Here is a 24,230-nt window from a genome sequence, read left to right as displayed (position 1 = left end):
GAACTACTCTTTCTCTATTGCAATTCCCCTGTCTTGGTAAATTAGCTCCATCTAGGCAGTGGGCAAGGGGACCCCCAGTGGGTGGTTACAGGACTATGAAGCAGATAGAGCTGTGTGCATGTAAGTGGAGTGTGTTGACTGTATACTTTAGAGAAGGGCTAATTGGCTACACCGTTGAGCTTGAGAATTTCCTTGGCTGGGCTGCTCTCTTGTCCTCTCAGCCTGATCACGTCCCACGGAAAACTCAACTGAGCGCTCACCTGGGTTGAAAGCCTGACTCTGCATGCTGGGGGAGGGCATCTCAGCATATATACATTTAATCCCTTTCCTTCATCCCTTTAGTGTCCCTCAGACCAGAGACGCTCTCTGTTGTACCCTCCTCTGACGATAAACCTACTGTCTTTTGCAAAAGTAGGAAGAACTAGGAGCTTAGTTGCTGAAAGGGGGAAGAGGACACGTGGCCCTGTTTCTTAAGCAAACTTTCAACACACTCTCTTTATTTTAGCCCTTCTTTGATTCCCACTATTATCTAGATGTACAGAATTTCTGAGCTTCTGGGAAAGCCTGCCTCAGTTTGGTCCTAGGATTTCTCTCTACTTCCTGCTTGCTCTTTTTTCTACTCCTTAGCTGGTTTCTCTCCTTAAAATGTTGTTACAGTTGTAGATCCTTCCAGCTCCCCTATCTTTGAGGGTTTATGCTAAAAAAAAGTTATTTTGCTACTGTTTTAGTGCATTTTGTTTTTGAGGAAGAAGTGAAAATAGATGCACATGTTAAATCCACCATCTTTACCTAAAGGTTTTCTAATAGTATTCAATAATCCATCCTTTCCCCATGAAATTAAAATATCACCTTTGGATTCCGTACCTTGTCAATATTACGTTAATTACCTCGTTAACACTGTGTTAATTTTATTACAGTGCCTTAAAGGTGTTTTTCTTAACTTCTAAAGCAAGTTCCCCTTTTCTCTTTTTTCCAGAAAATTTTGGATTATACTTGGGCATGTATTTCACATAATATAAATGTTGATAATATGATTTAATGTTAAGCATAAAGCAAGCAATCAAAACAAAAAAAAATCAACAACAAAAACCCCCTAAACCTTATTGAGATACTAGTGAAATGGCTACATTGTCTGAGGTATATACCCTGGGGTTCGTCATCGCGCCAGGAAAATTTAGGACGCAGACACACAAAAGGAGTTTAGGAGCTGAGGTTTAATAGGCAGACGAGAAGAGAAAGAGAAACGGCTTAGAGATAGGAGTCTCCAAGTGGAAAAGACTGGGTGGCAGCGAATGCAACGGATTTTATGGCCTGGTTTGAGGAGGTGGTGTCTGATTTATGTAGGCCTCACAGATTGGTTAGATTAGGTACGACTTTTACATAGCCTACAGGGAAGGCTGGTTGCCCCACCAGTCTTATTATGCAAATGGACTTTCCAGTTGATCAGGGCCATCTTGCCTGCTCTTCACTGTACATGTGGCTGACAAAGAGAAGGAAAGATTGAGCCGCCATCTTGAACATGTCTACTCCCTAGGTCCTGCCCAGCGTTCACCTGAGCAAGCTCGCAGCTTGCTTGTCTGTGTTTGCAGCTCGACTTTAAGGCTGCTGTTCCTTAAAGAGGAAAACTTTATCGAGGACTCCCATGCCCTTACTATCTGCCTTAGTGATTTCTTCTTAACTCCTATATCGCTAGTTGGAAAGACATTAAATTTGTATGTAATTTTTGGGAGAGTTTTTTTATATATATGTGTATCTATATATATATTATTGTCTTTTCATCATAGTACATGCTTCCATTTACTTCAAACCTGTTTTTGGTGCTTTGATTTGATTTTATAGTTTTCTTTATGTGAACTCTTTGCTGTTAAATATGTTGGATGTGTTTTTCTTAGTAAAGTGTTTGGCTTTTTTTGTGAAGGGTCTGAGAGTGAATATTTTTCACCTTCACTTTTGTGAAGAGCCTGAGAGTAGATATTTTCACATGTGATCTCTTTTAAACAACCCAACTCTGCCACTATGGTAAAAGCAGCCGTAGACAATACCTAAGTGCGTGACTGTGGCTGTGTTCCAATAAAACTTTATTTATGAAAACAGGCAGTAGGCTGGACTGGTGTACATGGGCTATAGTTTGCAGACTCCTGACATAGGAGGTCCTTCATAGAAGATCAATCCATTAATCTGAAAATGCAGGAGGAAGTGTGTGTTTTTAGTCAATTGTTTCAGAGACATTTCACAGAATCTGGGGTCTGAAAGCTCTTTTGCGGGGGAGTGACTTATTGTCCCACAGTTTGGTCACAGTGTTTTGTTTTTTATTTTTTTTTTTGAGACTGAGTCTTGCTCTGTCACCCAGGCTTGAGTGCAGTGGCTCCATCTCGGCTCACTGCAACCTCTGTCTCCTGGGTTCAAGCGATTCTCCTGCGTCAGCCTCCCGTGTAGCTGGGATTACAGATGCCCCCCACAACACCTGGTTAATTTTTTTGTATTTTTTTCAGTAAAGACAGGATTTCACCATCTTGGCCAGGCTGGTCTTGAACTCCTGACCTCGTGATCCACCCTCCTCGGCCTCCCGAAGTGCTGGGATTACAGGTGTGAGCCACTGCGCCAGGCCAATCACAGTGTATTTTTAATTGTATCACACATTGCATCTTACCATGCATACTTGTGTTCAGGTCTGCCCTGCTCTTGGATTGTAAATACTTAGGTCTATGGTAGGGTCTGAGCTTTCCTTATCCTTGTAACTTTCTTAGCACACTGTCTGTCATGGGGTAGATAACCAATGCATGCTAAATTAATACATGAAGAGGTAGGAAGAAATGATTTCTTAGAATACATGTGAAAAGGAAGCTGCTATTGCCATTTATGTATGATGTTAAATTCTGATTAGTTTATATGTGAAGGTGTCATTTCGTTCATTCCTTATCTTTGGTGATAAGCAGGGTGTAGCACTGGCCTTGTGATTATGACTTTGACACACGCTGGGTCCTCCCCCATCTGCCTTTGTTGTCGTAAGTGTAGTGGCCTGATCTCCAGAGACAGGACACCTGGCGCCCCTGCGGTCTGCATGTGCATTCACAGGGCACACAGCACTCCACCGATGGTTGGGTTCTTGAACTAGGTCAGTCATTTTTCCAATCTGCCACTTGTCTCCTGGAGTAGAAGGGGGAATAATTAGAACACAATCATCTAAAAATGCAAGAGAGACCAAAAAACAAAACATAAACACAAACAAAAAACAGCTTTCTGACTGTCAGCTTCACTGAGCAGCACCACTCCTTTCTCTGACCTTAAGCACCATTTCGGAATGGGTAGTGTTAGGTGCCAGGGGCACCGGCTTTCTCAGATACGTGTTGTAAATACATACGCCAAATCATCAGACCTGCAGTCCACGCTGGGCCAGCTGTTGAATTGATGAATTCAGCCCCGCAACTGACTGAGAAAAGAACAAGTGACAGTTGAAAACCCAGGAGGAGAAAGAAAATCCATGCTGCTCCCAAGAAGCAGGGCAATTTTATAATCTATTTTCTCAAAAACAAATAGTGATTGTGTCAAATGAGAATGGTTGAGAGGAATAGCTTCCTATTTTTTTTCCAGACTCCATCATTCACTCCTTCTCTTCATGACTCTTTCCTGAAGGTCTTCCTTGTGCCAGAACAGTGAGACCTTTGTTGTTATTGTAACCACCCAATGGGTTCACCTTGCCCGCTGCCTAGACAGAGCCAATTTTTCAAGATGGGGGAATTGCAATAGAGAACAAATAATTTACACAGAGCCAGCTGTGCAGGAGGCTGGAGTTTTTTTTTTTGTTTGTTTGTTTGTTTCATTTGTTTGTTTTTTTGTTTTGTTTTGTTTTGTTTTTGAGACGGAGTCTTGCTGTCGCCCAGGCTGGAGTGCAGTGGCCGCAATCTCGGCTCACTGCAAACTCCGTCTCCTGGATTCACGCCATTCTCCTGCCTCAGCCTCCCGAGTAGCTGGGACTATAGGTGCCTGCCACTGTGCCCGGCTAATTTTTTGTATTTTTAGTAGAGACGGGGGTTTCACCATGTTAGCCAGGATGGTCTCGATCTCCTGACCTCGTGATCCGCCTGCCTTGGCCTCCCAAAGTGCTGGGATTACAGGCGTGAGCCACCGCGCCCAGCCGGCTGGAGTTTTATTATTACTCAAACCAGTCTCCCTGAGCATTCAGGGATCAGAGTTTTTAAGAATAATTTGGTAAATGGGGGGAAGGCTCATGAGGAGATACCAGCTGATCCATCAAGTGCAGGGTCTGCCAAATATCTCAAGCCCTGATCTTAGGAGCAGCTTAGGGAGGGTCAGAATCCTGTAGCCTCCAACTGCGTGACTCCTAAACCATAATTTCTAATCTTGTGGCTAATTTCTTACTTCTACAAAGGCAGTCTAGTCCCCAGGTAAGAAGGAGGTTTGTTTTGGGAAAGGGCTATTATCGTCTTTGTTTTAAACTATAAACTAAGTCCCTCCCAAAGTTAGCTCAGCCCAGGAATAAACAAGGACAGCTTGGAGGTTAGAAGCAAGGCGGAGTCAGGTCAGATCTCTTTCACTGTCTCAGTCATTATTTTGCAATGGCGGTTTCATTACCAACATCGCCGAGGTCCTGACCATCAGTGCCCTGTACTGGGTATATTTTTCAGAGGCCAGCTTTTCCCTCTCTGCTCCCACTCTATTGAGCTCTCATGACGGGTCTGAATACACCATTGTAGTGTTCCCTCAATTTTCCCCATCAGTAAGATGCAGGCAGACTTAACGGACTCCTCAAGCAGTGAGACCTCCTAGCTCTAGGGACTGAAAAACAGTAGATATTAAAACTTCCCAATAGCAAATGGCGATTGATAATGATATCATCTCTGTCCTGGGAACTTAGATGCTACTATTATCATAGTTAAATAGATAATAAATGTAAAAAGTCACCCCTAAGTACTAGACTCCAGCATTTAATTCCCCTTGGCATTTGCTAGATGTTAGAAACTTGGCTAAAACTATGCCTTTTTTTTGCCCTCAAGGGTTGATGTTTTTACTAAAACAAGTTTTATTGCGATACAATACAATTCACACAGCATAACATTTACCCTTTTAAAGTATACAATTCAATGCTTCTCATATAGTTACAGAGTTGTGTAACTGCCATCACAGTCATATTTCAGGACATTTTCATTACTCCGCAAAAAGCCTCCATACCCATAGAGGTCACTCCCCAGTCTCCCCATGTCAAGCCCTAGGCAAACACTAATTTACTTTCTGTCTCAATAGATTTGCTTCCATTAGATATTTCACATGAGTGGAATCATATACTACATCGTCTTTTGTGACTTGCTTCTTCCAGTTAGCTTAATGTTCTTGAGGCTGACTTATATTGTACCATGTAAGAGCACCTGATTCCTTTTTATTGCTGAATAGCATTCTGTTGTGTAAGTATGGCATCACATTTGTCTATCCATTCATCAGTTGATGCACATTTGGGTTGTTCATACTTTTTGGCTATTATGAATCATGTTACAGTGAAGCTTGGTGCACATATCTTTGACTAGGACATATGTTTTCACTTCTCTTGGATATATAACTAGGAGAGGAATTGCTAGGTCATATGGTAACGATGTGTTGAAAATTTAACTGCCAAACTATTTTTCAAACTCATTGCAACATTTTACATTCCCAGCAGCACTGTATGTTGGTTAATTTCCCCACATCCTTGTCAACACATGCGATTGCCCATCTTTTTTACTGTAGGCATCCTAGGGAGCGAAGTGCCAACTCATTGTGGTTTTATTTGCATTTCTCTAATGACTAACGACGTTGACCATCTTTATGTGTGCTTAATGGCCATCTGCACATGTTCTTCAGAAAAATGTCTATTCAAATTCTTTGCCTATTTTTTTTTTTTTGAGTCTGACTTTGTTGCCCAGGCTGGAGTGCAGTGGCACGATCTCAGCCCACTGCAATTTCTGCCTCCCGGGTTCAAGTGATTCTCTTGCCTCAGCCTCCCGAGTAGCTGGGATTACAGGCATGCGCCAACTTGCCCATCTAATTTTGTATTTGTAGTAGAGACGGGGTTTCACCTGTTGGCCAAGCTGGTCTTGAACTCCTGGCATCAGGCAATCCACCCTCTTGGCCCCTCAAAGTGGTGAGATTACAGGCACAAGCCGCCATGTCCAACCCCTTTGCCTATTTTTTAATTGAGTTTTTGTCATCATATTGTAGAGTTGTAATATTTATATATTTTGTATACTATTGCATTATCAGATATATTATTTGCAAATATTTTCTCATAGTCTCTTGGCTGTCTCTTCACTTCCTTGATAGTGTTGTTTGAAGCGCAGACATTGTTTATTTTGATGAAAGTCCAATTTATCAACTTTTACCTCTAGCTTCCATATTTGTGATATTGTATCTAAGATACCCTTGCTGGCTGGGTGCAGTGGCTCATGCCTGTAATCCCAGCAGTTTGGGAGGCCAAGGTGGGCAGATCACCTGAGGTCAGAGTTCGAGACCAGCCTGGCCAATGTGGTGAACCCCCATCTCTACTAAAAGTACAAAAAATTATGCGAGCACGGCAGTGGGTACCTGTAATCCCAGCTACTCAGCAGGCTGAGGCAGGAGAATCACTTGAACCTGGGAAATGGAGATTGTAGTGAGCTGAGATCGTGCCATTGCACTCCAGCGTGGGCAACAAGCACGAGACTCCGTCTAAAAAAAAAAAGAAATCGTTGCCTAACCCAAAGTCAAGAAGATTTATCCCTATGTTTTATTTTAAGAATCTCATAAGTGTTACTTCTTACATTTAAGTCTATGATCCATTTTGAGCTGCTTTTTGTGCATGGTGTGAGATTGGGGTTCAAGCTCATTCTTTTGAATGTAGATATTCAGTTGTTCTTAGCATCATTTGTTGAAAAGCCTATTTTTTCTCCTTTGCATTCCCTTGGCACCTTTGTTGAAAGTCGATGACCATAAATTTATAGGCTTATTTATGTATGAACTCTGTATTCTATTCCATTGATTTTCATGTCTAGTCTTATGCCAGTACCACAATGTCTTGATTTCTGTCACTGTGTAGTAAGTTTTGAAATTAAGAAGTGTAAGTCTTCCAACTTAGTTCTTCAAAAGATTATGCTTATTTTAAAATAAAGGCCTGTTTGTCATATAATTTGGCTGTGTGTTGGAAAATACTTTCAGATTTTGAGAGGCTTGCATAAGTTAGTCAATATTCTTTCAGGGAAGGCAGAAGCTTTCTGTGCCCAGCTGTTCAACAACAGGAAAATTCTATAATATGTTTTCTCATTCATTTGGAGTGGGCATGTGAGTCAGCCTTTGGTTGGTTGGTGAAACCTTCTTGAAGAGCCTTATTTCAGAAGTTTGATTTGCTCAATGGATGTTTACCCATCATTTCCTCCATGTCATGGCCTGTGCTAGACGCTGGGAGAAAGAGAGAAAGGAGACATAATTGCTTTCAGGATGCTCACAGTAGAGCAAGGAACGAGTCACAATTTTAGAGCTGAATTTTTCTTTTTTTTTTCTTTTCTCTTTTCTTTTTCGAGACACAGTCTGGCTCTGTCACCCAGGCTGGAGTGCAGTGGCGCGATTACAGCTCACTGCAACCTCTACCTCCTGGGCTCAAGCCATCCTCCCACCTTAGCTTCCCGAGTAGCTAGGACCACAGGTGCAAGTCACCACACCCAACTAATTAAAAAAATTTTTTTATAGAGTTTTCTGTAGGATTTCACCATGTTGCCCAGGCTGGTCTCGAACTTCTGAACTCAAGCAATCTGCCTGCCTCAGCCTCCCAAACTGCTGAGATTACAGGCATATCAATACAATGATACAAGGATACAATGATACAATGGCTGAGCCACTGCACCCAGCCATTAAAACTGAATTTCTAGAGACTGTCAATGTAAACTCCCTTGCTTTGTAGATATGAAAAGGCAGCCTAGAGAATGACAGCTTTGGGTGAAAGCCATAGTATCCACACAAGTAAATAATGGTGAGCAGAGTGCCTTGCATATAGTAGGTCATCAATAAATATTCACTACGATTTACTTACTAGATGGTGTGTAAGCTAGTGGCCGGAATATTTAAACATAAACACACAGACTCAGAATGTTGAGAATGTGCTCAATTCCTTTCTGCAGTGAGTTTTGAATTTAAAGATTCCTTTGTGCTCTCTGCCTAGCCTGGAGCTATTGCTGCACTCTTGGCAACATCCACCTGGCTAAGCCCAGCAGCCCTTGCCCTGGAGACAGACATTGCCTCCTTTTTTTTTTCCTTCTTTTTATTTTTTTTGGCACAGGGCGTCTTGAGACAGGTTGAATAGCCACCCTGGAGTTTTGCCAGAGTCACAAGATGAGGAAGGTCAAGAGGCAGAAGAGAGCAGGTTGAGGAGATGGGGGTGGGGGAGAGGAAGTTTGACATCATATGATTTGAATGGCTCAAAATGCTGAAATGCCAGCATTAGTTCAAGCAATTTAGACTTTCAGGAAGCCTGGCCTTTCCCCCTAGAGTCATTTGTTTAGTCCTGTCTGGTGGGCTTGGCTGGCCGATTCCACAAATTCATGATCAAAAAGTTCTCCAGGCAGAACAGAGATGTGGCCTCCATTCCTACAGGGTAGACAATCAGTTCCAGGGGCCCAGCATCTCCTGTGAACCCAGGGTCACCCAGATCAAGTCCCCAGGGTGGCAAATGTCTGGCATCAATCAGGGGTTGGGGCGGGGCGGGGGAGACACTGAGTTTAGTTCAAGGATGTATTAAAAGGTTTTGTGTGTTCTTCTGTGCCACTGACGGAGAAAATGAATTTGAATATGCTGCACGGTTTAATGCACGTCAGAACTGAAAGAGAAGGCAGAGTCCAGGTGAAAAGCAGGAACGTGGCCAGATTGCCCAGGTTAGAATGGGGCTCTGTTACTAGCCAGCTGGAGATGTCGGCTGCTGACTCGATGTTCTCTCCCTGAGTTTCCTCATTCAACACTGAATCCCCCGGCTCTGCCCTTCTGTCATCTGTAGCCCCAGTACCTTTTAGCAAACTTGTAATTCACTTGTTTGCTATGTCTGTGATTTACTGTCTGTCTTCCTCATCTCCTGCTCTGAAAGGACAGACATCTTGCTTGTTGTGTTTTGATGCATTCCAAGATTCTGGAAGACTTGGAAGACAGCAGGTGGTCAATACACATTTGTTGAATACGAGTAGTCACAGTACCAACCTCGCTGCGTTGTTATGCCGGTGAAATGACTTAATACTGTCATATACTCAGGGCAGTCCCAGCCCTGAGCAGCGTGCCATGAACTATATTTCAGCACACAGCGAGAGCTGGATCCGTCGAGCAATCCCATGTCCCGTGTCTCGGCAGGCCCAGGACAGTTCTGCTTTTAACCTGTTTCCTGGAGTAATTGCTAACAGTGCTTCCTTTCAGAAAAAAAAAAGAAAAAAGGCTCATTTTAGCTAGTAAATTATATGGTTTTGCTACATGTGTTTTTACTCATTCATTTAAGAAACTGAAAAAAAAAAATCTGCCAGCTGGCATGCACCTACAGTCCTAGGTGCTTGGCAGGCTGAGGTGGGGCGATGCTTGAGCCCAGGAGTTCAAATCCAGCCTGGGCAACATAGAAAGACCCCACTTCTACAAAAAGCAGAAGAAAGAAAAAAAAATATTGACTAGGTACCATGTTAGATGCTAGGAGCAACGACCATAGTTCGTTCCCTTTTAGAGCTTACTGTCTTCTGGAGAACTTGCAAAATTAAATAATTCAAATTTAAAACTGTTGGAACTTTATTCTGAGCCTTGAGAGAAACGGACTGAGTCACATAGCATGCCGTTGCAACTTCTGCTTTTTCCTGTAAATGATTAGGAATGACCGAGTAGCACCAGAAATAAGACCCTCTGAGCGGTGACCCCTCAGAACATTGCTCTTTTCCTCACAGAATGTTACAGCCATCTTCCATGGAATGGAGCAAGCCACCCTAATCAAATTGCTGTGACATGTACCTAGCCTTGCGTGGAAAACCTTGCAACCTGCTGAAACCATCTCTGCCTATGGAAGCACAGCCTTAGCTTCCCCACTTTAGAGCATGTCCCTTTGGGGTCTGTGTTTTCTGGGTGACCGTTCTCAAGCTCTGTACTCAAATAAGCCCCATACTTCATCATGTTTTCTGTATCACCTTATTTAAGGTCAACAAACTTGAAGGACATAATTCAGTAGACGACCTCATGACTTGAACACATGGTTAATAGTAATAATTCGATTGACATCCATATGGTTCTCCGCTGTTTTAGGAGAGGTTTTTTAAAAATATTGATCCCTTTTCATGCTTTGTATAGTAACCCAATGAGGTAGAAGTGATTACCGCCACCCTTTTACTGATTGCGACGCCTGGGGTTCTGAGTGGCAGCCCCTTGGTGAGGATTGCCGAGCCAGGGCGCTCTGGTCCCAAAGCTCTGATTCCCACGGGCTTTCCTGCTGAGTCACACTGTCTGCTGGGAGCTGTCGACCCGCCGTCTCTTTCTCTGACTTCCACCCGGTAATTCTACATGCCTCTGCAATAAGCAGCTTTTTTCTTATTATTTCCTACAAATACATAGGTTACACTCTGATTAAAGGCAGGATACACATCTTGAATTAAGGGGAAGGCTGAAGCCTGGAATTCTTCCGATCTCTAATCCAGCCCGGTCAACAAAGTTCCTGAGGCCTCAGCTCAGGTCTGAGGCAGCCCTGCCCAGCAGGGACGGAAACTGCAGCTTTTTCATGTTCCTCTGCCTCCCTCTATTGACTCAAGTCCAAAATAGTGCGGCTGGGAGCTATTGGAAGAACACAGACGCTGCAAAGCTGGAAACCATCATTCTCAGCAAACCAACACAAGAACAGAAAACCGAACACCGCATGTTCTCACTCATAAGTGGGAGTTGAACAATGAGAACACATGGATGCAGGGAGGGGAACATCACACACTGGGGCCTGTCGGGGGATTGGGGACTAGGGGAGGGATAACATGAGGAGAAATACCTAACGTTGATGGGTGCAGCAAACCACCATGGCACGTGTATACCTATGTAACGAACCTGCATGTGCTGCACATCTACCCTAGAACTTAAAGTATAATTAAAAAAAAAACCCAAAAGAGTGCAATTTCAATGCCAAAAAAAAAAAAAAAAAAAAAAAGGCTGAGCTTCATCTATCCCTTCCGCTCTTTCCTCCCTCACGCCTACCATGTGTGAAGCACTGTACTGAACATGAAGGACACAGAGAGAAAAGCCTGACTCTGCATCGCCCTGCTCGGGTTGCCTTGGCAACTTCTCCTTGTACCCAAAGAAACAAAAGGGACTTCACAATTTCAAAGAAGAGTGGCAGTAACTACTTTTTCTGTTCTGAGCTTTCTTGTATAAAGTGAAGCACTGTGTGGCCTTTAAGAGTTCCATTAAGGGCCGGGCACGGTGGCTCATGTCCGTAAATCCCAGCACTTTGGGAGGCTGAAGTGGGCGGATCACTTGAGGTCAGGAGTTTGAGACCAGCCTGGCTAACATGGCAAAACCCCGTTTCTACTAAAAGTACAAAAATTAGCCAAGTGTGGTGGTGGGCACCTGTAGTCCCAGCTAGTTGGGAGGCTGAGACAGGAGAATTACTTGAATCCAGGAGGCAGAGGTTGCAGTGAGCTGAGATTGTGTCACTGTACTCTAGCCTGGGCAACAGAACGAGACTCTGTCTCAAAACCAAATCGAAACGAAAAGAGTTCCATGAAGGGAATTAGGACCACTTTTAACTCAGTGTCTGTACACTATCTCCTGACCACCTGGCTGCTGCTTTTCCTCCCTGCTTCCTATCCTCCCTTCCTCTCTCCCTTGCTCTACTCTCCTATCCCTTCACTGGTGCTCTTTTTGTGTTTTATCTCCTCTGCCAGTCAACATGCAGGGCAAGGAAGCCAGGCATAGCACCGGGCACTGGCCGGCCCTGCTGGTCGCTCTCATGCCTGAAGCTCTGTGCTAAAACACCTAGTTTCCAGCAATGTGCAGATGGTGAACACTCAGAGGTGGGGTGGGGCAGGAGTCAGACTTCTCAAGGACACCATAGTGTGACAAACACTAAGGAGTTCGCTGCCAGTGTCTTAGAGCAGGGCAAGGCTATGGAGTAGGGTCCCTTCTATTTGGAATAGAGAAAAGCGCTTCTGATGTTATTTTTATATAAGGATCCAAGCAGCTTGGTTTGACCATCCAACACCTGCAGAGCCCAGCTCGGCACTCATGTCTTCATTCCCCTCTGCTATCCCTGGGGCATATCCAGTGTCCCTGAACCGTGAGTTCCCGGCTCACTCTCAGGTTTCTGCCGACTTTGGTGGATCTCAGATGAGACCTTTGGTAACCACAGAAACAAAGCTTCTCCCCATGCTCCTGGCCTGAGGAAACTTTGGAAAGGTGTTACATGGATGTTTCAAATGCTGTGTCAGACCATTTTAATCTAGCCACCTCTTATTATTCTGTCTGAGCACAATGTATTGCAATCCAGCGTTTATCTCACCTATTGAAATGGAGACAGCTAAAGGGTCTGCATGATGCTAACTGAATTTTGTATTCCCAGTGCCTAAGACATGGTTGGTGCTCAATAATTCTTTGTTTCAGGGATAAATGGATGAAAAAAATGAATGAGTAATCATTAGCCTCAGCAATACTTTGTTCCCAAAGTCACACACACACTCATTTATTTCCTCCTAAGAACAGATGCTAGGCCAACAGGTCTTCATGATTTTACAATCTCTATGGTGACAGATAAGACATTAGGGTGCATATGAGGAAAAGATAGATAGCAGGCTACAAAGGCCAAAAAAAGGGGGACAGGAAATGGAGAAAAAGTGCCCACAGATACAGATTCTAATAACTGAGAGACAATTTTCAGGATTATGGTCACAGTCTCAGTAGCAAGAATAAAAAAAATTCAGAATTCTACCCTTTCCTTGCCAAGGTTAGATAAGGGCAAAAATCCTTTAATGGCATTAAAGAGAAACAGAGAGAAAAGAAAAAACTAGAGAGAGAGAGAGAGAGGGAGAGAGAGAGAGAGAGATTGCATGGCCAGAGGACTAACTCAAATACTTGCAATGTTCAGATAAAAAACCCTCTTCCATGCCAGACTCTGACAACGAATTCTTCTTTCTTTCTTTCTTTCTTTCTTTCTTTCTTTCTTTCTTTCTTTCTTTCTTCCTTCCTTCCTTCCTTCCTTCCTTCCTTCCTTCCTTCCTTCCTTTCTTTCCTCCTTCCTTCCTTTCTCTTTCTTTCTTTCTCTCTCTCTCCTTCCTTCCTTCCCTTCTCCTTCCTTCCTTCCTTCCTTCCTTCACTCATGCTCTTTCTTTCTTTCTTTCTTTCTCTCTCTCTCCTTCCTTCCTTCCTTCCTTCCTTGCTTCCTTGCTTCCTTCCTTCCCTCCTTCACTCACGTGCTCACTCTTTCTCTTTCTTTCTTTCTTTCTTTCTTTCTTTCTTTCTTTCTTTCTTTCTTTCTTTCTTTCTTTCTTTTTGTCTCTCTCTCTCTCTCTCTCTCTTTCTTTCTTTCTGACATGGGGTCTCACTCTGCTGTCTAGGCTGAAGTGCAGTGGCACAATCTTAGCTCACTGCAATCTCTGCCTCCCACAAGTGATCTTCCAACCTCAGCCTCCCAAATAGCTGGGTCCACAGGTGCACGCCACCACACCCTGCTAATTTTTTGTATTTTTGGTAGAGACAGGGTTTCACCATGTTGGCCAGGCTGGTCTCAAGCTCCTGAGCTAAAGCAATCTGCCCACCTCAGCCTCCCAAAGTGTTGGGATTACAGGCGTGAGCCACCGCACCTGGTCAAATTCTGTTTTTCATAGTGAGAGCTTCACAACAAACAGATGTGTTTCCTTGGGAAGCAGTGTTCCTTCAGGCAGATCTGTGCACTGGGCAGCTCCCCTTTTGCCATCCACTCATCTTGACTTTCGTGAGCTCTCGCCTTTTGCGTCCTGGACTCCACCCAGGGAACTGCTCACTGACTTGCTGGCAGGTTTGCAAATCACACATGACAATAACTTACGTGTTTATTACCCAGTGCTATTGGCATTTTCATTGGGGAACTCCAGAGCCCCGCAAGTCTTTCTGACCTCAAGAATAAGGTTTTTAATAGACAAGTGTTAAGTGTGGTGGAGTGGGAAGGTGGATATTTTGGAAGACGGAATTTGCCTTGCGTCTTCCCAACTATGCCCAAGAGCCCACTAGATGGCTCAAGTTCTTTATCTTGCTCTTTCCAAATGGACTGTCACATGATTCTAGGTCTAGAGGAAGCTAATTGCTGCTACTGGAAGGGTCAGGCTTTGAAGGACAAGTGCAGGAGTGCTGGCTACTTTATGGGACTGTATGACTGGTGCACCCATGTGCCCATGGGGAACAATGATAGCTCCAAAATCTCACAGGTTGGCACCCGTTACCAATGTTGTCCCATTTCCAGGCAGCTGGGAGACCCTCAGTGGGAATGATGATGTCTTCTTGGTATAACCTCAAGTCAGGCATGTTGCTACCAAGAGCTCGCACATTCAGAGGGCCCATCATGGAGGACATTTGGGCCGTTTGTTTTGGGCCTTTGTTGCAACTAACACTTTTCATATTTTACCAACATGGAGAAAGAGCATTATGATAATAATGCCCTTTGGAATTGAGATTAGACTGTAAGGAGTGAAATCTAAAGCATTGTGTGGATTTAAAATATACAACATTTTAGAAAAATCCTTGGGTTAGAATTAACTTATGTTAGAAACTGGAGATGCCTTAGAGTGCCTATATCATCCTAAAATTGTTCTTTTTAAAATTTGGAACTGTGTTCCAGACAGTTTCTAACACCAAATAACCAAGCTACCTTTTTTTTTTTTTATGACTAAAAGGGGCCCGTGTTCTTTTGAGCTCTAACCTGTGGTTCCAGAATTCGGCTGTAAAATAATGTTCGCTGAAGTCGCTCCCCAGTGGCTACAATTGTGATTGCAGGTTATACCAATGCAGAATTTGTTGTATGGTACTGAGTAATTTTTAATTACAATTTTAAAATTACTTTCCCAGTTTATTTTAATGTTTCAATAAAGTTTTTTTTGAAAAAGAAAAAAGAGAGTCACTTTCTAGTCAATGTGTTATGTTTAACCAGAAGGCTTTTATAATTTTTATAGTCACAAAACAGTTCTGAATAATACCATGAAACGAATATGTCTTTGTGCAGATCTTATGATAATATGTTCATTGTGAAATAAGATGTGCCACCTGAGGCACTGAGGGAATGGCTCACTGTCATTACAGTGAGTACTCACTCACCACTGTCAAAACGGACAAGGAAGTAGAGTTTCAGCCGCTTTTAAATGATACTTTTCGGCTTCAAGATGCAAATGTTTGGTTGATCTAGTGTAAGATTAATTAGCATGTCTCATATGAGTACAGAAACATGCATTTTCAGTGTGATGATTTAAGCGCAGCTAATAAAGTTGAAATGAACTAATGCACTTTGAATATGCAAAATATACTGTCCTTTGTATTTCCTCGGGGGTAAAAGCCTTTTGAAAAGATCAATGAGTGAAGTTTAATAACCACAGGCATCATTTTTCTAATTTCACAAACCCAAAAAAAGCTGTGGGTTCTAACAGATCACTCTAAAGAATTTGGTAATTCATCTATCCAACTTTCACTCTGCAGATGTTCAGCTCTGTTACGGGCTGGAGACATGAGACAGAGAAGAGGCAATCCCACGCTGGCTGAGCTTGCAGGTAAGCGAGCACCCAGTCCCGAATGCAGTGGGCGTGCATGTGCCAGGGTGTGGGGGGTATGAGGGGATGAGCGGGGGCATAAGAGGCATCTGGAGGGGGCGATATTGGAGCAGAAATCAGGAGGAGGCGTTCAAGGGAGGGGGAATGCCTTCCAGGCAGCAGCTTGTGTCGGACCCAGAAGTAAGCATGTGGTGTGCTTGGAAAGCTACATGAGTGCGCATGCATGCATATGTGGTGTACATGTTCTGTGTGTGTGTGTGTATGGTGTGTATGTATGGTGTTTGTGTCATGTGTATGGTGTGTGCATGTGTGTGTATGTTGGTGTGTATGGTGTGTGTATGGCATGTGTGTATGGTGTGTGAATGTGTGTGTATGTTGGTGTGTATGGTGTGTGTATGGCATGTGTGTATGGTGTGTTCATGTGTGTGTATGTTGGTGTGTATGGTGTGTGTATGGCATGTGTGTATGGTGTGTTATGTGTGTGTATGTTGGTGTGTATGGTGTGTGTATGGCATGTGTGTATGGTGTGTTCATGTGTGATTACGCGTGTGGTGTGTGTATTGCACGTGTGGTGTTTGCATATATGATGTGTGTATGGGTTGCGTGTGAATGCGTGTGTGTGGTATGTGCATGTGACATGTACATATATGGTGTGCGTGTTCATGTAACAGACAGAACAGTGTAATGAATCTCCATGGACCCATTATCTAGATTCAATTCATGGCCAATTTTTTTCCATCCATATCTCCATCTAACTCATTCTCCCTGGTATTGTGTTCAAGCAAATCCCATATATCATATCATTTTATCTGTAAAAACCTTGCATGTATTTATAAATAAGTATAAAATGATATATCTATCTTGAAACTTCTCTAAAAACGTTCTTTTTAAAACAAAGCCACAATACCATTATCACACCAAGAAAATTAACATTAATGTTTAATAGTATCAAGTCTTTAGTCAGTTGTTCAAATTTCCAGCGGTCTTGTGTCAGTTTTACATTTTTTGGAATCAGGATTCAGATAAGGTCCATACACTGTGATTCACTGATGTCTTTTAAGTGGTCTTGGACCTATAGTTTTATCTTTCCTACTTTTCCTTGCAATTTATTTATTGACACTTATCTTATGGAATTGCTCAGTTTAGATTTCGCTGATTACATCTCCAGGGTTTACTTTGACATATTATTCTGTGTTCTGTGTTTCTTATAAATTAGTACTTGGACATGGACATTTGACCAAACTCAGGTTTGATTGATGGATTTAGTTTTTTGGCAAGACCACTTGTTTTTTTTTTTTTGAGATGGAGTCTCGCTCTTGTCACCCAGGCTGGAATGCACTGGCTAGATCTCAGCTAACTGCAACCTCCGCCTCCTGGCTTCAAGCAATTCTCCCGCCTCAGCCTCCCAAGTAGCTGGGATTATAGGCACCTGCCACCACACCCAGCTAATTTTTGTATTTTTAGTAGAGATGGGGTTTCACCATGTTGGGCAGGTTGGTCTTGAACTCCTGACCTCAGGTGATCCGCTTGCCTCAGCCTCCCAAAGTGCTGAGATTACGGGCATGAGCCACCGCGCCCAGCCTTGGCAAGACTACTTTAGAGAGGGTATTCTGTTTTTCATGTGATAAACATTTCCTGAGATCCAGTTGTCTTTCTTTTGGAGATGTTAGTAGCTGTTTATTAACTCATTAGGTGATGCTATTTATCCACTCAAACGTTTATGGGATTTAGGTTGTTGACAGGTTTTTGCTGTTACGAACAATGCTGCTCTCCATATTCTTACACTGCCTCCTGGTAATAGCTTGAATATGAATTTACACAGAAGTGGAACGGTGGTCGTAGAGCATGTTCAGGTTCGGTTTTACTAGTCAATGCCAAATTGTTTTCCAAAGTGACTGTTGCAGTTTACACTTTCATCAGCAGGGGATTCATGAAGTGAATTTTGTGCAGTTTGCTTCCTGGTCTCACTTTTCCAGTTTTGCCTGTCTTATGGATATATACTGGTTTTTCATTTTCACAGTGAGAGAGAGGGGAAAGGAAATTACTGTAAAGGTTTTAAGTGACCAAGGATGTTTGTCACCATCCACTACTAACTGGCCCAAAGAGGACAGTGGAAGAAAGAATGAAATCTGGATGTATGTTGCTTGTGACCTTATAGAACAGGCATTAATGTGGGTGTTCCCCACAGCCAGAAGTTGAAGTATCTATTTCTTTTTCTATTTTATTTTATTTATTTATTTTTAAGACAGAGTCTTGCTCCGTCATCCAGGCTGGAGTGTAATGGCACAATCTCGGCTCACTGCAGCCTCTGCCTCCCAGGTTCAAGCGATTCTTCTGCCTCAGCCTCCTGAGTAGCTGGGATTACAGACATGCGCCACTGTGCCCGGCTAACTTTTGTATTTAGTAGAGATGGGGTTTCACCAAGTTGGCCAGGCTGGTCTTGAACTCCTGACCTTAAGTGCTCCGCCCGCCTCGGCCTCCCAAAATGCTGGGATTACAGGTGTGAGCCACTGCGCCTGGCCTCTTTTTCATTTTACATACACTTTCTGGAATTTCCAATTGGAATTTCATTTCAGCTATTCCTGAAAGAACTTTCAAATGACACAGTTTTGATAATGTATTTTCTTCCATTTAGATTAAATGTGGGTAACTCTACAGAAGGTTTTTTTTTTTTATAGCTTGGAGGAGATAATGTATCATAAATATTGATATATTGAAAAGCTATCATTTTCATGGAATGGGGAAAATAGCTAGAATTAAGATAGCAAACTAAGATAAAGTCTCTCTGTTCATGCAGTTACTCCAATGGCAAAATTACAAGTCTTATAATGTAGAAAGGTTAGTTCATTATGCCTTGGTGAAATGTGCTAAGAAGCTGTTTGTTGCCATGACAAACAGAAAGTTTAAGAGCCCTGCTCAGCTTCTCCATTGGAAGAAGATTGGCAGAAGCTCATAAACTATGAGAGGGAAGGAGTGCAAGTCAGCCCTGTTACCCTTTGGGCTACTCACTGCTCAATGAATGTCTCCACGATCTTCCTGTTGCATTCAATAGCCATTACTTACCACTGACAAGAAATCCTAGGCTTCCTTGGATGAGCTGAAATGCTGTTACCCAGCAGTTCTCAGGCCCTTCTTATTTCCTGCTTTGGTCTGCTGATCTGTTGTTTCTTTTTGAGATGATTTGCAATTTGTTCTTCTTAAGGGACATTTATGGGGTCATTTCAAGTGTTACTTACTTGACAAGATATGTGTTTTTAAAGTGCTGTAAATCCTTAAGTTAAATGAACAAAGCTCCTTAATTGGAATTGGAAGTGCCAGAGATCACAGCTGGTTTTCTGTTTGGAATACTCCATCACACCAGCTGAGTGAAGCTGCTGCCTTCTTGGGAGGAAATGTAGGGCAGAGGGTGGGGCTTTGTTTCTAGGTCAGCAGCTGCTGAGGTTAACTCAAAACAATGACATCACCCAGGGCTCTAAGTAGCAGTGGTGTTTGGAAATGCATAGGGGCATCTGGGTTTTCAGAATAGCCTGGGGGTGTTGGTGGTGGGCATGATTGGCATTTAGTGCCTGGGAGCCAGGTAGGCAAAATGTCTTACAATGAGTTGAGCAATTCCACCCAGCAAAGAATAGTCTTGTCTGGCAGGGTGCAGTGGTTCACGCCTGTATTCCCAGTAATTTCGGAGGCCAAGGCGGGTGGATTACCTGAGGTTAGGAGTTCGAGACCAGCCTGGCCAACATGGTGAAACCTTGTCTCTACTAAAAATACAAAAACTAGCCGGGCGTGGTGGTGGGTGCCTGTAATCCCAGGGGAGGCTGAGGCACGAGAATCGCTTGAACCCGGGAGGTGAAGGTTTTAGTGAGCCCAGATCATGCCACTGCACTCCAGCCCGGGCAACAGAGTGAGATTCCCTTTCTTTCTTTCTTTTTTATTATTGTACTTTAAGTTTTAGGGTACATGTGCACAATGTGCAGGTTTGTTACATATATATACATGTGCCATGTTGGTGTGCTGCACCCATTAACTCTCATTTAGCATTAGGTATATCTCCTAATGCTGTCCCTCCCCCCTCCCCCCACCCCACAACAGTCCCCGGAGTGTGATGTTCCCCTTCCTGTGTCCATGAGTTCTCATTGTTCAATTCCCACCCATGAGTGAGAATATGCGGTGTTTGGTTTTTTGTCCTTGCGATAGTTTACTGAGAATGATGTTTTCCAGTTTCATCCATGTCCCTACAAAGGACATGAACTCATCATTTTTTATGGCTGCATAATGTTCCATGGTGTATATGTGCCACATTTTCTTAATCCAGTCTATCGCTGTTGGACATTTGGGTTGGTTCCAAGTCTTTGCTATTGTGAATAGTGCCGCAATAAACATACGTGTGCATGTGTCTTTATAGCAGTATGATTTATAGTCCTTTGGGTATATACCCAGTAATGGGATGGCTGGGTCAAATGGTATTTCTAGTTCTAGATCCCTGAGGAATCGCCACACTGACTTCCACAATGGTTGAACTTGTTTACAGTCCCATCAACAGTGTAAAAGTGTTCCTATTTCTCCACATCCTCTCCAGCACCTGTTGTTTCCTGACTTTTTAATGATGGCCATTCTAACTGGTGTGAGATGGTATCTCATTGTGGTTTTGATTTGCATTTCTCTGATGGCCAGTGATGATGAGCATTTTTTCATGTGTTTTTTGGCTGCATAAATGTCTTCTTTTGAGAAGTGTCTGTTGATGTCCTTTGCCCACTTTTTGATGGGGTTGTTTTTTTCTTGTAAATTTGTTTGAGTTCATTGTAGATTCTGGATATTAGCCCTTTGTCAGATGAGTAGGTTCCGAAAATTTTCTCCCAATTTGTGGGTTGCCTATTCACTCTGATGGTAGTTTCTTTTGCTGTGCAGAAGCTCTTTAGTTTAATTAGATCCCATTTGTCAATTTTGGCTTTTGTTGCCATTGCTTTTGGTGTTTTAGACATGAAGTCCTTGCCCATGCCTATGTCCTGAATGGTAATGCCTAGGTTTTCTTTTAGGGTTTTTATGGTTTTAGGTCTAACATGTAAGTCTTTAATCCATCTTGAATTAATTTTTGTATAAGGTGTAAGGAAGGGATCCAGTTTCAGCTTTCTACATATGGCTAGCCAGTTTTCCCAGCACCATTTATTAAATAGGGAATCCTTTCCCCATTGCTTGTTTTTGTCAGGTTTGTCAAAGATCAGATAGTTGTAGATATGCAGCGTTATTTCTGAGGGCTCTGTTCTGTTCCATTGATCTATATCTCTGTTTTGGTACCAGTACCATGCTGTTTTGGTTACTGTAGCCTTGTAGTATAGTTTGAAGTCAGGTAGTGTGATGCCTCCAGCTTTTTTCTTTTGGGTTAGGATTGACTTGGCGATGCGGGCTCTTTTTTGGTTCCATATGAACTTCAAAGTAGTTTTTTCCAATTCTGTGAAGAAAGTCATTGGTAGCTTGATGGGGATGGCATTGAATCTATAAATTACCTTGGGCAGTATGGCCATTTTCACGATATTAATTCTTCCAACCCATGAGCATGGAATGTTCTTCCATTTGTTTGTATCCTCTTTTATTTCACTGAGCAGTGGTTTGTAGTTTTCCTTGAAGAGGTCCTTCACGTCCTTGTAAGTTGGATTCCTAGGTATTTTATTCTCTTTGAAGCAATTGTGAATGGGAGTTCACTCATTATTTGGCTCTCTGTTTGTCTGTTATTGGTATATAAGAATGGTTGTGATTTTTGTACATTGATTTTGTATCCTGAGACTTTGCTGAAGTTGCTTATCAGCTTAAGGAGATTTTGGGCTGAGACAATGGGGTTTTCTAGATATACAATCATGTCATCTGCAAACAGGGACAATTTGACTTCCTCTTTTCCTAACTGAATACCCTTTATTTCCTTCTCCTGCCTAATTGCCCTGGCCAGAACTTCCAACACTATGTTGAATAGGAGTGGTGAGAGAGGGCATCCCTGTCTTGTGCCCGTTTTCAAAGGGAATGCTTCCAGTTTTTGCCCATTCAGTATGATATTGGCTGTGGGTTTGCCATAGATAGCTCTTATTATTTTGAGATACGTCCCATCAATACCTAATTTATTGAGAGTTTTTAGCATGGAGGGTTGTTGAATTTTGTCAAAGGCCTTTTCTGCATCTATTGAGATAATCATGTGGTTTTTGTCTTTGGTTCTGTTTATATGCTGGATTACATTTGTTGATTTGCGTATGTTGAACCAGCCTTGCATCCCAGGGATGAAACCCACTTGATCATTATGGATAAGCTTTTTGATGTGCTGCTGGATTCGGTTTGCCAGTATTTTATTGAGGATTTTTGCATCAATGTTCATCAAGGATATTGGTCTAAAATACTCTTTTTTGGTTGTGTCTCTGCCCAGCTTTGGTACACAATAATAATGGGACACTTTAACACCCCACTGTCAACATTAGACAGATCAATGAGACAGAAAGTTAACAAGGATACCCAGGAATTGAACTCAGCTCTGCACCAAGCAGACCTAATAGACATCTATAGAACTCTCCACCCCAAATCAACAGAATATACATTTTTTTCAGCACCACACCACACCTATTCCAAAATTGACCACATAGTTGGAAGTAAAGCTCTCCTCAGCAAATGTAAAAGAACAGAAATTATAACAAACTGTCTCTCAGACCACAGTGCAATCAAACTAGAACTCAGGATTAAGAAACTCACTCAAAACCGCTCAACTACATGGCAACTGAACAACCTGCTCCTGAATGACTGCTGGGTACATAATGAAATGAAGATGGAAGTAAAGATGTTCTTTGAAACCAATGAGAACAAAGACACAACATACCAGAATCTCTGGGACACATTCAAAGCAGTGTGTCGAGGGAAATTTATAGCACTAAATGCCCACAAGAGAAAGCAGGAAAGATCCAAAATTGACACCCTAACATCACAATTAAAAGAACTAGAAAAGCAAGAGCAAACACATTCAAAAGCTAGCAGAAGGCAAGAAATAACTAAAATCAGAGCAGAACTGAAGGAAATAGAGACACAAAAAACCCTTCAAAAAATTAATGAATCCAGGAGCTGGTTTTTTGAAAAGATCAACAAAATTGATAGACCGCTAGCAAGACTAATAGAAAAGAGAGAAGAATCAAATAGATGCAATAAAAAATGCTAAAGGAGATATCACCACCGAACCCACAGAAATACAAACTACCATCAGAGAATACTACAAACACCTCTATGCAAATAAACTAGAAAATCTAGAAGAAGTGGATAAATTCCTCGACACATACACCCTCCCAAGACTAAACCAGGAAGAAGTTGAATCTCTGAATAGACCAATAACAGGCTCTGAAATGGTGGCAATAATCAATAGCTTGCCAACCAAAAAGAGTCCAGGACCAGATGGATTCACAGCTGAATTCTACCAGAGGTAGAAGGAGGAGCTGGTACCATTCCTACTGAAACTATTCCCATCAATAGAAAAAGAGGGAATCCTCCCTAACTCATTTTATGAGGCCAGTGTCATCCTGAGATTCCCTTTCAAAAAAAAAAAAAGTCCTCTACAAGATGCCAGTCATCCCTGTTGAGAAACATGGGGGACGATTAAAGCTAGCACGTTGATCTTTGAGTTTTATGGAAAAATCAGTTGTTCTTAGGTCATCGGCATATTTTGTAGCCTCTAGCTTATAATGAGAGGGGAGTCTACATAGTTCATAGAGCAACTCAATTATCTGATAGTACTTAGGCTTTCTGTTCTTTAAGCTCTTTATCAGTCAGTGAGGACAATCATAGCCCCTACCTTTTATAGTCATTATGGAGATTAAAGGAGTTGATGTATTCAAAGCACTTAGAAAGTTCCCTGGCACATAGTAGGCACCAGAAAATATTATCTATGATTATTTTTTTCCTCATGCCCCTTGGGAAAACTTGGCATTGCTTGACAGTTATTCCAGAAACATCACTCTAGCTTCGGAAATCTCCAAAAGTTCCGGTGATATTTTCCCTAGGAGGAGACAAATTCCTATGGTGGTAAGTGATTGAAAAAAGGGATCATAATAACACAATAGAAGGACATCAAAAACAAATAAAACTGACTTCCTGATTTTGTCTAGAGATTGGCAAATTTAGCCTTTAGACCGAACCCTGTTCTGTAAGTAAAGTCTCACTGGGACACCCATTTGTTTCCGTATTGGCTGTGACTATTTTTGCACAGCAGAGTTGAGTAGTTGCAACACAGACTGTATGGCTGTCAAAACCTAAAATATTGGCTAAGTTGTCCTTTACAGAAACATTTGCCGACCCTGGTACATAGTTTATGTTATGAGTTGGCTACTCATCACTGTCACCTGAGGGCCACATCTTATCAAAGCTCAGAGAGATAAACACAAAGGGTTTAGGATGAAGTGTTTTACAGGGATAGTAATACTGTACAATGATGATGATAGATAACACTTATTTGTTTACTATGGTTACACACGCTTCTAAGTACTT

At 42.4% G+C, this 24,230-nt stretch overlaps 1 long non-coding RNA gene across 1 annotated transcript in view; it reads left to right on the top strand.

Annotated features, from left to right (window-relative positions):
• LOC115836738 overlaps window positions 1-24,230 on the top strand; it is a 54,982-nt gene that overhangs the window by 8,872 nt on the left and 21,880 nt on the right. Inside the window, exon 2 of the long non-coding RNA XR_004031774.1 lies at window positions 15,664-15,734. This is a non-coding gene — a long non-coding RNA (uncharacterized LOC115836738). The remainder of the gene's footprint in view (window positions 1-15,663; window positions 15,735-24,230) is intronic.

The sequence above is a fragment of the Nomascus leucogenys genome, chromosome 9, assembly GCF_006542625.1.
Source record: "Nomascus leucogenys isolate Asia chromosome 9, Asia_NLE_v1, whole genome shotgun sequence".
Lineage (NCBI taxonomy): Eukaryota > Metazoa > Chordata > Mammalia > Primates > Hylobatidae > Nomascus > Nomascus leucogenys.
This window is presented reverse-complemented; position numbering and strand designations above follow the sequence as displayed.